Source organism: Lepidochelys kempii, chromosome 8 (genome assembly GCF_965140265.1).
Source record: "Lepidochelys kempii isolate rLepKem1 chromosome 8, rLepKem1.hap2, whole genome shotgun sequence".
Taxonomy (NCBI): Eukaryota; Metazoa; Chordata; order Testudines; family Cheloniidae; genus Lepidochelys; species Lepidochelys kempii.
Window position 1 is genome coordinate 70,885,816 of NC_133263.1, and position 13,990 is coordinate 70,899,805.

The 13,990-nt window shown below is 47.3% G+C and overlaps 2 protein-coding genes across 3 annotated transcripts in view; both read right to left on the bottom strand.

The window, feature by feature from the left end:
* LOC140916039 (uncharacterized) overlaps nt 1–13,990 on the bottom strand; it is an 89,843-nt gene that overhangs the window by 58,919 nt on the left and 16,934 nt on the right. The gene's annotated exons all lie outside the window — the stretch shown is intronic.
* LOC140916036 (putative ferric-chelate reductase 1) overlaps nt 7,951–13,990 on the bottom strand; it is a 71,851-nt gene continuing 65,811 nt past the window's right edge. Inside the window, exon 17 of one of the 2 annotated variants that reach the window (XR_012160382.1) lies at nt 7,951–8,304. The gene's annotated coding sequence lies outside the window, so the exon portion shown is untranslated. Of the gene's footprint in view, nt 8,305–10,277; nt 11,650–13,990 lie in introns of those variants that run through there. The other variant, XR_012160384.1, reaches the window with a different exon arrangement.

Genomic DNA, 13,990 nt, shown 5'->3' on the forward strand with positions numbered 1-13,990 from the left:
GCATGTAAAGGCCAACTGCCCCAAGAACCCCAACAGATTACAGTTCATTGCACCGGAATCACACCAGAGGTCCACAGGCCCAGATACCTCCCAGATACCCTTGGAGCGGAGGGAAACTGTGAGTGTGGGCGGGAAGAAGGTCACCGCGTGGAGGGACACCGGAGCACAAGTGTCAGCTATCCATGCTTCCTTAGTGGACCCCAATTTAATCAACCCAGAGATCCAAGTGACGATTCAACCCTTCAAGTCCAACTCTTTCAATTTGCCTACAGCCAAGTTGCCTGTCCAGTACAAGGGCTGGTCAGGAATGTGGACTTTTGCAGTCTATGATGATTATCCCATCCCCATGCTGTTGGGGGAAGACTTGGCCAATCATGTGAAGCAGGCCAAGAGGGTGGGAACTGTCACCCGCAGCCAGGCTAAACAAGCTGTGAGGCCTAGCTCTGTTCCGGAAACTTCTATCAGGACCCAGTCAGAGGTGATGGACCTGGACCCCAGGCCAATGTCTGCAACAGCAGTAGTGGATCCAGTCCCAGAGACCCAGACGGAACCAGTCCCAGAACCGGAACCAGCCGAACAACCAACACCAGACCCCGTGTCAGCACTGAATCCAGTACTTGCAACCTCAACACCAGAGGGCCCAACCGAACCTGAACTGGCAGCAGCCGATAACCCTACACAAGAGGCTCAGCCAGAGCCTGAATCCCAACATAGTGCACCAGCGGAGAGCGGTTCACAGTCAACAGAAACAGCTCCATCCCCTATATCGCTTCCAGAGGGACCAAGCCTATGTCCCCAATCCAATGAGGAACTGATGTCTCCAGCATCAAGGGAACAGTTCCAGACCGAACAGGAAGCAGATGAAAGCCTCCAGAGAGCTTGGACGGCGGCACGGAGCAACCCACCGCCTCTCAGCTCTTCTAATCGATCCAGGTTTGTTGTAGAAAGAGGACTTTTATACAAGGAAACTCTTTCTGGGGGACACCAGGAAGACTGGCATCCTCAGAGACAGTTGGTAGTTCCAACTAAATACCGGGCCAAGCTCTTGAGCGTAGCCCATGATCACCCTAGTGGCCATGCTGGGGTGAACAGGACCAAAGACCGTTTGGGGGGATCATTCCACTGGGAGGGAATGGGCAAGGATGTTTCTACCTATGTCCAGTCTTGTGAGGTGTGCCAAAGAGTGGGAAAACCCCAAGACCAGGTCAAAGCCCCTCTCCAGCCACTCCCCATCATTGAAGTTCCATTTCAGCGAGTAGCTGTGGATATTCTGGGTCCTTTTCCGAAAAAGACACCCAGAGGAAAGCAGTACATACTGACTTTCATGGATTTTGCCACCCGATGGCCGGAAGCAGTAGCTCTAAGCAACACCAGGGCTAAAAGTGTGTGTCAGGCACTAGCAGACATTTTTGCCAGGGTAGGTTGGCCCTCCGACATCCTCACAGATGCAGGGACTAATTTCCTGGCAGGAACTATGAAAAACCTTTGGGAAGCTCATGGGGTAAATCACTTGGTTGCCACTCCTTACCACCATCAAACAAATGGCATGGTGGAGAAGTTTAATGGAACTTTGGGGGCTATGATACGTAAATTCGTAAATGAGCACTCCAATGATTGGGACCTAGTATTGCAGCAGTTGCTCTTTGCCTACAGAGCTGTACCACATCCCAGTTTAGGGTTTTCCCCATTTGAACTTGTATATGGCCGTGAGGTTAAGGGGCCATTGCAGTTGGTGAAGCAGCAATGGGAGGGATTTACACCTTCTCCAGGAACTAACATTCTGGACTTTGTAACCAACCTACAAAACACCCTCCGAACCTCTTTAGCCCTTGCTAGAGAAAACTTACAGGATGCTCAAAAAGAGCAAAAAGCCTGGTATGATAAACATGCCAGAGAGTGTTCCTTCAAAGTAGGAGACCAGGTCATGGTCTTAAAGGCGCTCCAGGCCCATAAAATGGAAGCATCGTGGGAAGGGCCATTCATGGTCCAGGAGCGCCTGGGAGCTGTTAATTATCTCATAGCATTCCCCACCTCCAACCGAAAGCCTAAGGTGTACCATATTAATTCTCTAAAGCCCTTTTATTCCAGAGAATTAAAGGTTTGTCAGTTTACAGCCCAGGGAGGAGACGATGCTGAGTGGCCTGAAGGTGTCTACTACGAAGGGAAATGTGCTGGTGGTGTGGAAGAGGTGAACCTCTCCATGACCCTTGGGCGTATGCAGCGACAGCAGATCCAGGAGCTGTGCACTAGCTACGCGCCAACGTTCTCAGCCACCCCAGGACTGACTGAACGGGCATACCACTCCATTGACACAGGTAATGCTCACCCAATTAGGGTCCAACCTTACCGGGTGTCTCCTCAAGCTAAAACTGCTATAGAACAGGAGATCCAGGATATGTTACAGATGGGTGTAATCCGCCCCTCTGAAAGTGCATGGGTATCTCCAGTGGTTCTAGTTCCCAAACCAGATGGGGAAATACGTTTTTGCGTGGACTACTGTAAGCTAAATGCTGTAACTCGCCCAGACAACTATCCCATGCCACGCACAGATGAACTATTAGCGAACCTGGGACGGGCCCAGTTCATCTCTACCTTGGACTTAACCAAGGGGTACTGGCAGGTACCGCTAGATGAATCTGCCAAGGAAAGGTCAGCCTTCATCACACATCTCGGGCTGTATGAATTTAATGTACTCCCTTTCGGGCTGCGAAATGCACCCGCCACTTTCCAAAGACTTGTAGATGGTCTCCTAGCGGGATTAGGAGAATATGCAGTCGCCTACCTTGACGATGTGGCCATATTTTCGGATTCCTGGGCAGACCACCTGGAACATCTACAAAAAGTCCTTGAGCGCATAAGGGAGGCAGGACTAACTGTTAAGGCTAAGAAGTGTCAAATAGGCCTAAACAGAGTGACTTACCTTGGACACCAGGTGGGTCAAGGAACTATCAGCCCCCTACAGGCCAAAGTGGATGCTATCCAAAAGTGGCCTGTCCCAAAGTCAAAGAAACAGGTTCAATCCTTCTTAGGCTTGGCCGGTTATTACAGACGATTTGTACCGCACTACAGCCAAATCGCTGCCCCACTGACAGACCTAACCAAAAAGAAACAGCCAAATGCTGTTCAGTGGACCGGAAAGTGTCAGAAGGCCTTTAACAAGCTTAAAGCGACACTCATGTCTGACTCTGTACTAAGGGCCCCAGACTTTGACAAACCGTTCCTAGGAACCACAGATGCATCCGAGCGTGGTGTGGGAGCAGTTTTAATGCAGAAAGGACCTGATCAAGAATTCCACCCTGTAGTGTTTCTCAGCAAAAAACTGTCTGAGAGGGAAAGCAACTGGTCAGTCACTGAAAAAGAATGTTATGCCATTGTCTAAGCTCTGGAAAAGCTACGCCCATATGTTTGGGGACGGCGTTTCCACCTGCAAACCGACCATGCTGCACTAAAGTGGCTTCCCACCGTCAAAGAAACTAACAAAAAACTTCTTCGGTGGAGTTTAGCTCTCCAAGATTTTGATTTCGACATCCAACACATCTCAGGAGCTTCTAACAAAGTGGCTGATGCACTCTCCTGTGAAAGTTTCCCAGAATCAACTGGTTAAAATTGTCCTTGAGAGGTGGAAAATATTGTTAGTCTTTATGTACTTGGTAGTATATTTAGAGATGCATGTGTCTTATTAACTCTGTTTTCCTAGAGCTCCAGGAAGAAATCCCAGCCAGTGTTTCACCCTAGCTGAGATTTGGGGGGCGTGTCATAAATATAAAGGGAAGGGTAAACCCCTTTGAAATCCCTCCTGGCCAGGGGAAAGCTCCTCTCACCTGTAAAGGGTTAAGAAGCTAAAGGTAACCTCGCTGGCACCTGACCAAAATGACCAATGAGGAGACAAGATACTTTCAAAAGCTGGGAGGAGGGAGAGAAACAAAGGGTCTGTGTCTGTCTGTATGCTGGTTTCTGCCAGGGATAGACCAGGAATGGAGCCTTAGAACTTTTCGTAAGTAATCTAGCTAGGTATGTGTTAGATTATGATTTCTTTAAATGGCTGAGAAAAGAACTGTGCTGAATAGAATAACTATTTCTGTCTGTGTATCTTTTTTGTAACTTAAAGTTTTGCCTAGAGGGGTTCTCTATGTTTTTGAATCTAATTACCCTGTAAGATATCTACCATCCTGATTTTACAGGGGGGATTTCTTTATTTCTATTTACTTCTATTTTTTATTAAAAGTCTTCTTGTAAAACACTGAATGCTTTTTCATTGTTCTCAGATCCAAGGGTTTGGGTCTGTGGTCACCTATGCAAATTGGTGAGGCTTTTTATCCAACATTTCCCAGGAAAGGGGGGGGTGCAAGTGTTGGGAGGATTGTTCATTGTTCTTAAGATCCAAGGGTCTGGGTCTGTAGTCACCTAGGCAAATTGGTGAGGCTTTTTACCAAACCTTGTCCAGGAAGTGGGGTGCAAGGGTTTGGGGAAGTATTTTGGGGGGAAGGACGCGTCCAAACAGCTCTTCCCCAGTAACCAGTATTAGTTTGGTGGTGGTAGCGGCCAGTCCAAGGATAACGGGTGTAATATTTTGTACCTTGGGGAAGTTTTGACCTAAGCTGGTAAAGATAAGCTTAGGAGGTTTTTCATGCAGGTCCCCACATCTGTACCCTAGAGTTCAGAGTGGGGGAGGAACCTTGACAGACGGTGTACTAGTAAAATAGATACGGTGTTATGAAAGCATTGAGCCTCTGGTCTGTCTCAGCTGTGCTCAGTGAAGGACCTGTGGAGACACACGGGGGCTTTACACCAACTTTGTGGCCCTGGATCTGGGTACTGGCTAGGGACTGCTCCAGTCCCTAGAGTAAAAAAAACAAAACAAAAAACACCCAAATGTTGCTCTAATCAATTTCTGGCTGCCTACAACCCCAAGGGACCATTCCAACCAACAGCCAAAGGAAACCAGAGTGCACAGGTGCCCTGACTGTGTACCTTTCCCCAAAATACCTCCTGTGCCAGGGATCAGGAGGAGTGTAGCTAGTTCTTTGCCACCCAAGATTTCTCTTATTGAAGAGGAATCCCCAAATATCTGGGGAAGCTTGCTTTCTGACTGCTTTGCTCCATGAGAGAAACAAAAAGTAGTGAAAGGTTCTCTTCTTTCTGCACCTAGCAACATTTGACAGCAAGTACCTGTCCCACTGCACCCTGCCTCACTCTCTTGGTCATCACACCAACCATGGTGGCAAAGCACATTAGCTTACCGCTTTTTCTAAAATGATCAGCAGTGAAATGGTAAATGCTAACATTTAAACTAGGATCATTAGACTTCAGATTTAACACTGCATTGAGATGAAAGGGGCACTTCCTATCCTTAGAGTTCTTGTTTCAAGCTGTCTGCAGACTTAGGCAGACATCATTCACATTTTATTAGGTTTTCTTTGCCACCATAAGGACTAGAAATATTTTGCTACACTAAATATTAAATTCTGGGGCACAATTATGTGGCAATTTCAGAAAGAAGGGCAACTAAGGAGCAATTTATGTAGGCCTATAATTACACGAGACCCTGCAGATATTGAACCTAATGCTAATTTAGTTTTACTGAATAATGGATTCTGTTGTTTTGGTGCTTTCTCTGTGCCTTATGGAGGTTTGAACCTGGATGCAAGTGAGATATCTGAAATTAAATCCAGACAAAACAGAAGTGATGCTCATGTATAAAGGGTTTCTTCTGTAGGCTCAGAAGGGAATTGTATCTGCACCTTCAATTCAGGAACATAGTGCCATCCTTTCCCGCTATGGGTTGCTTCTCTGTATTCTACCAGACACCTTTATGATCCTGGATATATAGAGAAAAAAAGCATCCAATTCTGTTTTACTCCTACCTACCCATTTGAGGCTGACCAGGAGACTGTAAACCAGTTGGCTACCTAAAGATGAATCAAGTCACCCAATGTATAATCAGAGTATAGCCAGCAAAAAAGTATCTCACTGCCTACTTTAAGGTACTGTATGTACGTGAGTGACTCCTCCCACTTTGCCTCTGTCTATGTGAGAGTAAAGCAAATGTCTCCCTGGCACAATCTCTTGGGAATCTGAAATTGGCAGCATTGGGTGTGTTTCTGTTTTTGCAGAACATCATTGGGCGGGGTGTATTTTTGTAAAACTAAAAGGTTATACACACGTTAGATGCCTATGCAATAATGTAGACTTCGGTACACTTAGTACCTTAGGGCTGGTCTACACTACCGTGGTAAATCAAGCTAACTTACGCAAACTTCCCCTACACTTCTCGGGGAGATGGAGTACACAAATCGATGGGAGAGTGCTCTCCCATCAATTTAGCGTGTCTACACCAAAACCTCTAAATCAACACTCGCTGCATCGATTGCAGCAGTGCTGATCTACTGGCAAGTGTAGACATACCCTGAGTCCTCCTTGCAGCCTTTTACTGATAAGAGTGTGAGTGGAAGGGAGTTCAAGCTGGTATAACCTATAGGCCAAGGAGCAGGATGATGGTGTAAGTTTAAATAGGTTTCAGAGTAACAGCCGTGTTAGTCTGTATTCGCAAAAAGAAAAGGAGTACTTGTGGCACCTTAGAGACTAACCAATTTATTTGAGCATAGCCTACTTTAACTTGAACCTTCCTACACCTACTTGTGAAGCCTGCTCTAAAATGAATCTAAATTGATGTAAGCACATACTGTGGAGCCAGAATGGAAGAGAGGAAAGCATGTAAGGTCTGGTCCCCTCTGTGAACTGCTGGCACATTTAAATATAGCTGTCAATAATCATATTAGATAATTCAGCAGCACAGTGTATATCAGGACCAATCATGTCAGCAAATCTCAGAGTCTGACCACAATTAGCTGACATGATGATGTATGCGATTTGTCCTGGCCCACATTGACTGCTAAACTGTGTTCAGAATTTAGGTCATCTTGGGTGGTAACTGTTCACACATAGACCAGGCTTTAGGTCCAGGAGTTGCTTCTTTTGCTCCCTTCTGGCCTCGTGGTGTATGGTTACACCAGCTTGGGGCATGGCTACACTTGCGAGTTACAGCTCATTAAAACAGCCCAGTGCACTCTAACTCACGACACGTCCACACTGGCAAGGCACGTAGAGTGCTCTGACTCCATGGTTAGAGCACTCCTGGTACTCCACCTGAGCGAGTGGAATAACGTTTGATGCGCCCCCGCTGGAGTGCCGCAGCACCAGTGTGGACACCCTGGTCTGTTAGTGCACTCTGATCTGCCTCCAGAAGTGTCCCACAATGCCTGTTCTAGCCACTCTGGTCATCACTTTGAACTCTACTGCCCTGCCCTCAGGTGACCAACTGTCAGACCCGCCCTTTAAATTTTCTGGGAATTTTGAAAATCCCCTTCCTGTTTGCTCAGCCAGGCATGGAGTGCTCTCAGAGAATCTTTCCAGGTGACCATGCCTCCACACGCCAGGCGAGCCCCAGTATGGAGCAATGGTGAGGTGCTGGACCTCATCAGTGTTTGGGGGAGGAAGCTGTCCAGTCCCAGCTGTGCTCCAACCGTAGGAATTACGATACCTTCAGGCAGATATCAAGGGACATGATGGAAAGGGGTCATGACTGGGACGCACTGCAGTGCAGGGTTAAAGTGAAGGAGCTGCGGAATGCCTACCACAAAGCCTGCAAGGCAAACAGCTGCTCCGGTGCTGCCCCCACGACCCGCTGTTTTCACAAAAAGCTGGACGCGATACTTGGGGGTGACCCCACCTCCACTCCAAATACCACCATGGACACTTCAGAGCCTAGTCCAACAAGGCAGGAGGAGGAGAAGGAGGAGCAAAGCAGGAGCGAGGGTGCTGAGGAGGAGGAAGACACCCCGGCATCCCTAGATGCATGCAGCCAGGAGCTGTTCTCAAGCCAGGAGGAAGGTAGCTAGTCATAGCACCAATGCTTGGGGAAGGACAAACACCGGAGGAGGTTCCCAGTAAGCGACTTTTATTTTGGGAAGGAAGTTATTCGGTGCGGGCTCTTGGGGTAAGGAGGGTTAGGACTGCATGCATGCCTAGATGCGGAATAGGGCGTTGATGTGCTCTCTCACATTGTGGTAATCAGCCTCAGTGATCTCTTCAAAGGTCTCAGCCAGAACTTGGGCAATGCGCTTGCGCAGGTTTTGTGGGAGTCAGGCTAGCATATCCGCACCACTGTGCCATGAGGGGCGGAGGGACCATTGCTGCACACAGGCAAGCTGCATGTGGGCCAGGGTGGAAGCCGCATTGTAGTAGAAGACCCTCCATTGCTTCCCAGGTCTCCCTCAGCAGCAAGATATCTTCCAGGATGAACTCCTGTGGAAAATTGTGGCAGTTCAATGATGAGACAGAACACAGCCTTATGCAAGCAAGCAGGCTGGTCAGCTGAGATGGGCTGTTCTGCCCCCCCGCCTTCCACCTTCTCCTTTTATTATATTTCTCCCCCCTAAGCATTACACACTGCTACCGCAAAAAGATACACAAAGGAATGTATGACGTTGATTAATATACTTATTTACCATCCTTTATCTACTACAATCCTGGTTCTCAGGCCTTGAGCCCAGGCTAAGAAAGCTTCCCACAGTTGCTGTCCCAACAATCAAGTTCTCATGGTTCATATCTAGCCCTTGTCCTTGGATAGAGCAATGTGTGCATTGCTTCTACAAAACAGTCAGGGTGTGCCCTGCCTGCTTCCAGGTGGAATAGCTAAACATGAACCCTTCAGAAAATGTGGGGACAGTGTTCAGTATAGGGGTCCCCTGCAGCTGTTGGCTCTCCCCAAGACACAGAAACCCAGAGGACAGTACATGAAACAATCAGTCCCCCTTGACCCTGTGCTTACTCACCATTTTGGGGCTCCAGTGGGTTATGTGCGCTCGCTTTGGGACGGGCAAATTATGCTATTGTGTAGACTGTGCTTGCCCTCCTTAAGTACAGGGGAATCATTGCTCTGTCTGGTGTGAACAATGCTGCCTCTGTTAAGTGTTGCATTTTGCCCTTACAGATGCAACCTTGAGATCTCAGCTGTCCATGATATCACCGGCCCAGAGGCTACAAAGAATCAGGAAGAGGCCACATTGAAGCAAAGAGGACATGCTGCATGAAGTCATGGAGCACTTCCTTCATGAAAATCAAAAAGTGCAGGAGTGGCAGGAGACTGAAAGGAGGGTCCACCAGCAGAATGCGGATGGCCGGCACCAAAGCACGGAGCGGCTGATAAGCATCATGGAGCGTGAAGCAGACTTGATCCAGGCGCTCGTAGCCATGCGGGCGGAGCACTACTGCGCCCGCCCCCACCCCTGCAGCCTCTGTCCCAAAACACTTTCCCTTGTGCCCCCATGTCACCTCCAACCCACTTTCCCCAACATCCGGGTTCTTATTGCCACCAGCTGCCTCCAACACCTGTAGCTTCACCACCCAGCCCTGAAAACTACGACCCTTACCCACTGCACTCAACCCCCATCACCATGCAGCGTAGCCATCCTGAAGTGCAACACTCATTGCACAGCACTCCAGACAGGAAGGGAGAGTATGATAACAGGACATACGCAAATCTGTGATTGTACCGTTCCCCACGCCAGCCCCTTGCCCTTTCTGTTTCCCAAGCAGTTGTGTTTCTTTTCAATAAATGCATTTTCTTTTCAATGAATGGATTTTTTTTGCTTTGAAAACATTCTTTATTATTGCATAAAGTAAAAGATACCTTAGCCCAGGAAAGCAACAGCCACTGCAAGTCAGCGTATCATATGTAGGAAACACAGATTCCTATTAACATTGGAACCACTGCACTTCACTACCGTGCAGGGCACCAGACGTTACTGGTGGCTTTCAGCCTCAAATTGCTCCCTCAATTGCAGTCCTGCTTTCGGCCCTGCGCTGGGCCCCTGGCAGCCCTGTGCTGGGCCCCTCTAATAGCCCTGCTCTTTGGCTGTTCAAATTCAGCCTCCAGGTGTTGAACCTCTGAGTTCCATACCTGAGTGAATCTTTCACCCTTCCCTTCACAAATGTTATGGAGGGTACAGCACAAGGATATAACTGCAGGGATGCTGTTATCGGTCAGGCCCATCTTCCCATACAGAGAGTGCTAGCGGCCCTTTAAACAGCCAAAAGCACACTCCATAGAATCATAGAATATCAGGGTTGGAAGGGACCTCAGGAGGTCAGCTAGTCCAACCCCCTGCTCAAAGCAGAACCAATCCCCAATTAAATCATCCCAGCCAGGGCTTTGTCAAGCTTGACCTTAAAAACTTCTAAGGAAGGAGATTCTACCACCTCCCTAGGTAACGCATTCCAGTGTTTCACCACCCTCTTAGTGAAAAAGTTTTTCCTAATATCCAACCTAAATCTCCCCCACTGCAACTTGAGACCATTACTCCTTGTCCTGTCATCCGCTACCCTGAGAATAGTCTAGATCCATCCTCTTTGGAACCCCCTTTCAGGTAGTTGAAAGCAGCTGTCAAATCTCCCCTCATTCTTCTCTTCTGTAGACTAAACAATTCCAGTTCCCTCAGCCTCTCCTCGTAAGTCATGTGTGCCAGCCCCCTAATCATTTTTGTTGCCCTCTGCTGGACTCTCTCCAATTTTTCCACATCCTTCTCGTAGTGTGGGGCCCAAAACTGGACACAGTACTCCAGATGAGGCCTCACCAATGTCGAATAGAGGGGAACGATCACATCCCTCGATCTGCTTCTCCACAGTCATTCTGCACTGGCTCAGCCTGTTGTTGAACCACTCCTTGCTGCTGTCAAGGCTCCCTGTGGAGGGTTTCATTAGCCACGGCATTAAAGGGTAAGTGGGGTCTCCAAGGATCACAAAGGGCATTTAGACTTCCCCTAGGGTGATCTTCTGGTCTGGGAAAAAAGTCCCGGCTTGCAGCTTCCTGAACAGGCCAGTGTTCCAAAAGATGCATGTGTCATGCACCTTTCCGTGCCAGCCTGTGTTAATGTCAATGAAACACTCTCCGTGCTCCACAAGCACCTGGAGAACCATAGAGAAATAGCCCTTCCAATTAACGTACTCAGAGGCTAGGTGGACTGGAGCCAGAATTGGAATATGCGTCCCATCTATCGCCCCTCTGCTGTTAGGGAAACCCATTTGTGCAAAGCCATCCACAATGTCATGCATGTTACCCAGAGTCATGGTTCTTCTGAGCAGGACACAATTAATGGCCCTGCAAACTTGCATCAACACAATTCCAACGGTCGACTTCCTCACTCCAAACTGGTTAGTGACCGATCGGTAGCTATCTGGTATTGCCAGCTTCCAGACTGCAATAGCCACCCACTTCTCCACCGGCAGGACAGCTCTCAATCTCGTGTCCTTGCGCCGCAGGGTGGGGGTGAGCTCATCTCACAGTCCCATGAAAGTGGCTTTCCTCATCCGAAAGTTCTACAGCCACTGTTCATCATCCCAGACTTGCATGACTATGTGATCCCACCGCTCAGTGCTTGTTTCCTGAACCAAAAAGTGGCGTTCCACGGTGATGAGCATGTCCGTGAATGCCAGAAGCAATCTCGTGTTGTATGGGTTACTTGAGTCGATATCATAGTCAGAGTCCTCACTGTCACTTTGGATCTTAAGGAATAACTCGACTGCCAAACGTGAAATGCTGGCGAGACTCATCAGCATATTCCTCAGCAGTTCAAGCTCCAGTCCTGCAGACTAAAAGGGAAGACAGAGAGTGCAGTACAAAAACGGTTGAAAGATGGCGCCAATTGTGGATAGAAGCAGAGGGATTGCTGGGATGCGAACCAATGCATCATGGGGTGTTGGGACAGGACCCAGAATGCCCTGCCCCTCCACCCCCTTCCCACAAGCCACAGAGCCAGAATGGGAAGAGGTGCTCTGTGGGGTAGCTGCCTACAATGCACCACTCCTAATGCCGCTGCAAGTGCCACAAATATGGACACACCAGTGCGCTTGCAGCTGTCAGTGTGGACAGACTGCAGAGCTTTCCCTACTGCGCTCTATGAAGGCTGGTTTAACTCAAAGCACTCTACATTTGCAAGTGTAGCCATGCCCTTAGTTAATTTGGATGAATGTTCCTGCATGTCCTCATGCAGACAAGAGAGGTGTTGGGTGGGGAAGGGGAAGTGAGTTTTATGATGGTAAGTAGGTGGGACTTTAGGGGCCAAATTCTGTTCAGAGCTATTTCCTATGCAATCCCGCTGCAGTAAATGTGTTTGTAAGAGGTGTAAATAGACCAGAATTTCAGTAAGACTGAGTAAGCCTAAATGAGTATATGGCTCTGTCTACACTGTGAAGCCTGTTCTGGCATAGCTGTGCCAGCATATCCCCCAGTGTAGAGGCAGCGTACACCAACAGGAGTTTTTCTGTTAGGACCTGTCTAGACATAAACTGCTACGGTGGCACAGTGGCACCTCTGCTGCTGCATTTCTGTAGCACTTTAGTAACAATGCTACCTATGCTGACAGGAGGGCTTCTCCCCTCAGCGTAGGAACTCCACCTACCCGAGAGTTGGTAGCTAGGTTGACAGGAGAATTCTCCCCAATGCTATCTACAGCAGATAGGTCGGTTCTGTTACATTGCTCAGGGGTGTGGATTTTTCACACCGCCGAGTGATAAAGTAATACTGACCTAATTTCCTAGTGTAGACCAGGCCTCAGTGTAGGAACACCACCTCTCTGAGTGACATTAGCTACGTTCACAGAAGCACTCTGCCATAGGCATAGCTGTGTCTATGCTGGGGGTTTTGTCAGCACAGCTATGTCAGTCGGGATGGGGTTTTTTCACACCCCTGACTGATGTAGCTACTAAGCCGACGTACGTTAAGTATAGACCAAGCCTAAAGGAGCATAAGTAATGGAAACATCGTTAGTGTTGGATGCTTTTTGAGGAGGAGGGTAGAGAGTGTAAGTTATACTAATTTAGATGCCTTCTTGACGTGCACAAATTTCAGTCAGTTTTTAAATCAAGGCAATTGCAAAATTAAGCTTACTATCTATTTGTTACTGAATTAAGATAAATCAATATTAGAAGAACTGGATGAACATTTTAACAAATATTTTTCAAATGTTTTTGTAAAAATAATTTGGGTTCTTTTTGTGCAGCTCATAGACTGATTGACATATTTAAAAAACCTGAGATTTTGAAAAATAATTTTTGCAACAATATTGGAACATTTTTCACAAAATAATTCTGCATTTTTCCAATCAGCTGTAGACATTAGCCACTCTCTAGTTGGTTTAAGAGTCCATACAAAGAGGTTGTATTGGTTTTTTTTCTTTTTTTTCTTTTTTACTTAAAATTCAATTTAGTTAGGCTTCGTGTACACTTAAACCTTACACTGACAGCTATGTCAGTCAGGGGTGTGAAAAATCCCTGACAAAATCCCCAGTGTAGACACCACTACATCTATGGAAGAATGCTTCTGTCAACTTAGCTAACATCATTTGGAGAGGTTGTGTTCCTACACAGGCAGAAAAACTCCTTCCATCAGTGTATGCTGTGCCTGCACTTGGGGGCTATGACGGCACAGGGTCTATAGCGCAGGCATAACCTTAAATTGGTGCAATTTCCTGTTTGCATCCTGCACCCTTAGTGTCACATCTGAATTTTGCCCACAGTCTATATATAGGAATTTGAAATATGTAACCCTTCAGAGTTATTCCTCTCAGCTGAGACTCCCAAATTAAAAAATAATTTCCTGTCTCCCCACAAATAATTCTTCTTGTACTCCTAGCCTAGAACTACCAAGGAGTAACACTTTTAAACATAACATGCAAAACCCAGCATCAACAACCCAATACATATACATTATATGTCAAGATCATCTCCTATAGATGCAAAATCCTCACTTTAACAAAAGAGTTGGTAGTTTACTTTCAGGGGCGAGCTTAATATTTTCTGTTTCTATCAAAGTAACTTCCGTCTCATTTGTATAAAGTGCCCAGGTCTCTCCTGCATTGTTTCCCTGAACCCTTTAGGCTGATATAATATTACACAGCAAGAGACAACACATTGATCTATTTCTGCTCCCTCA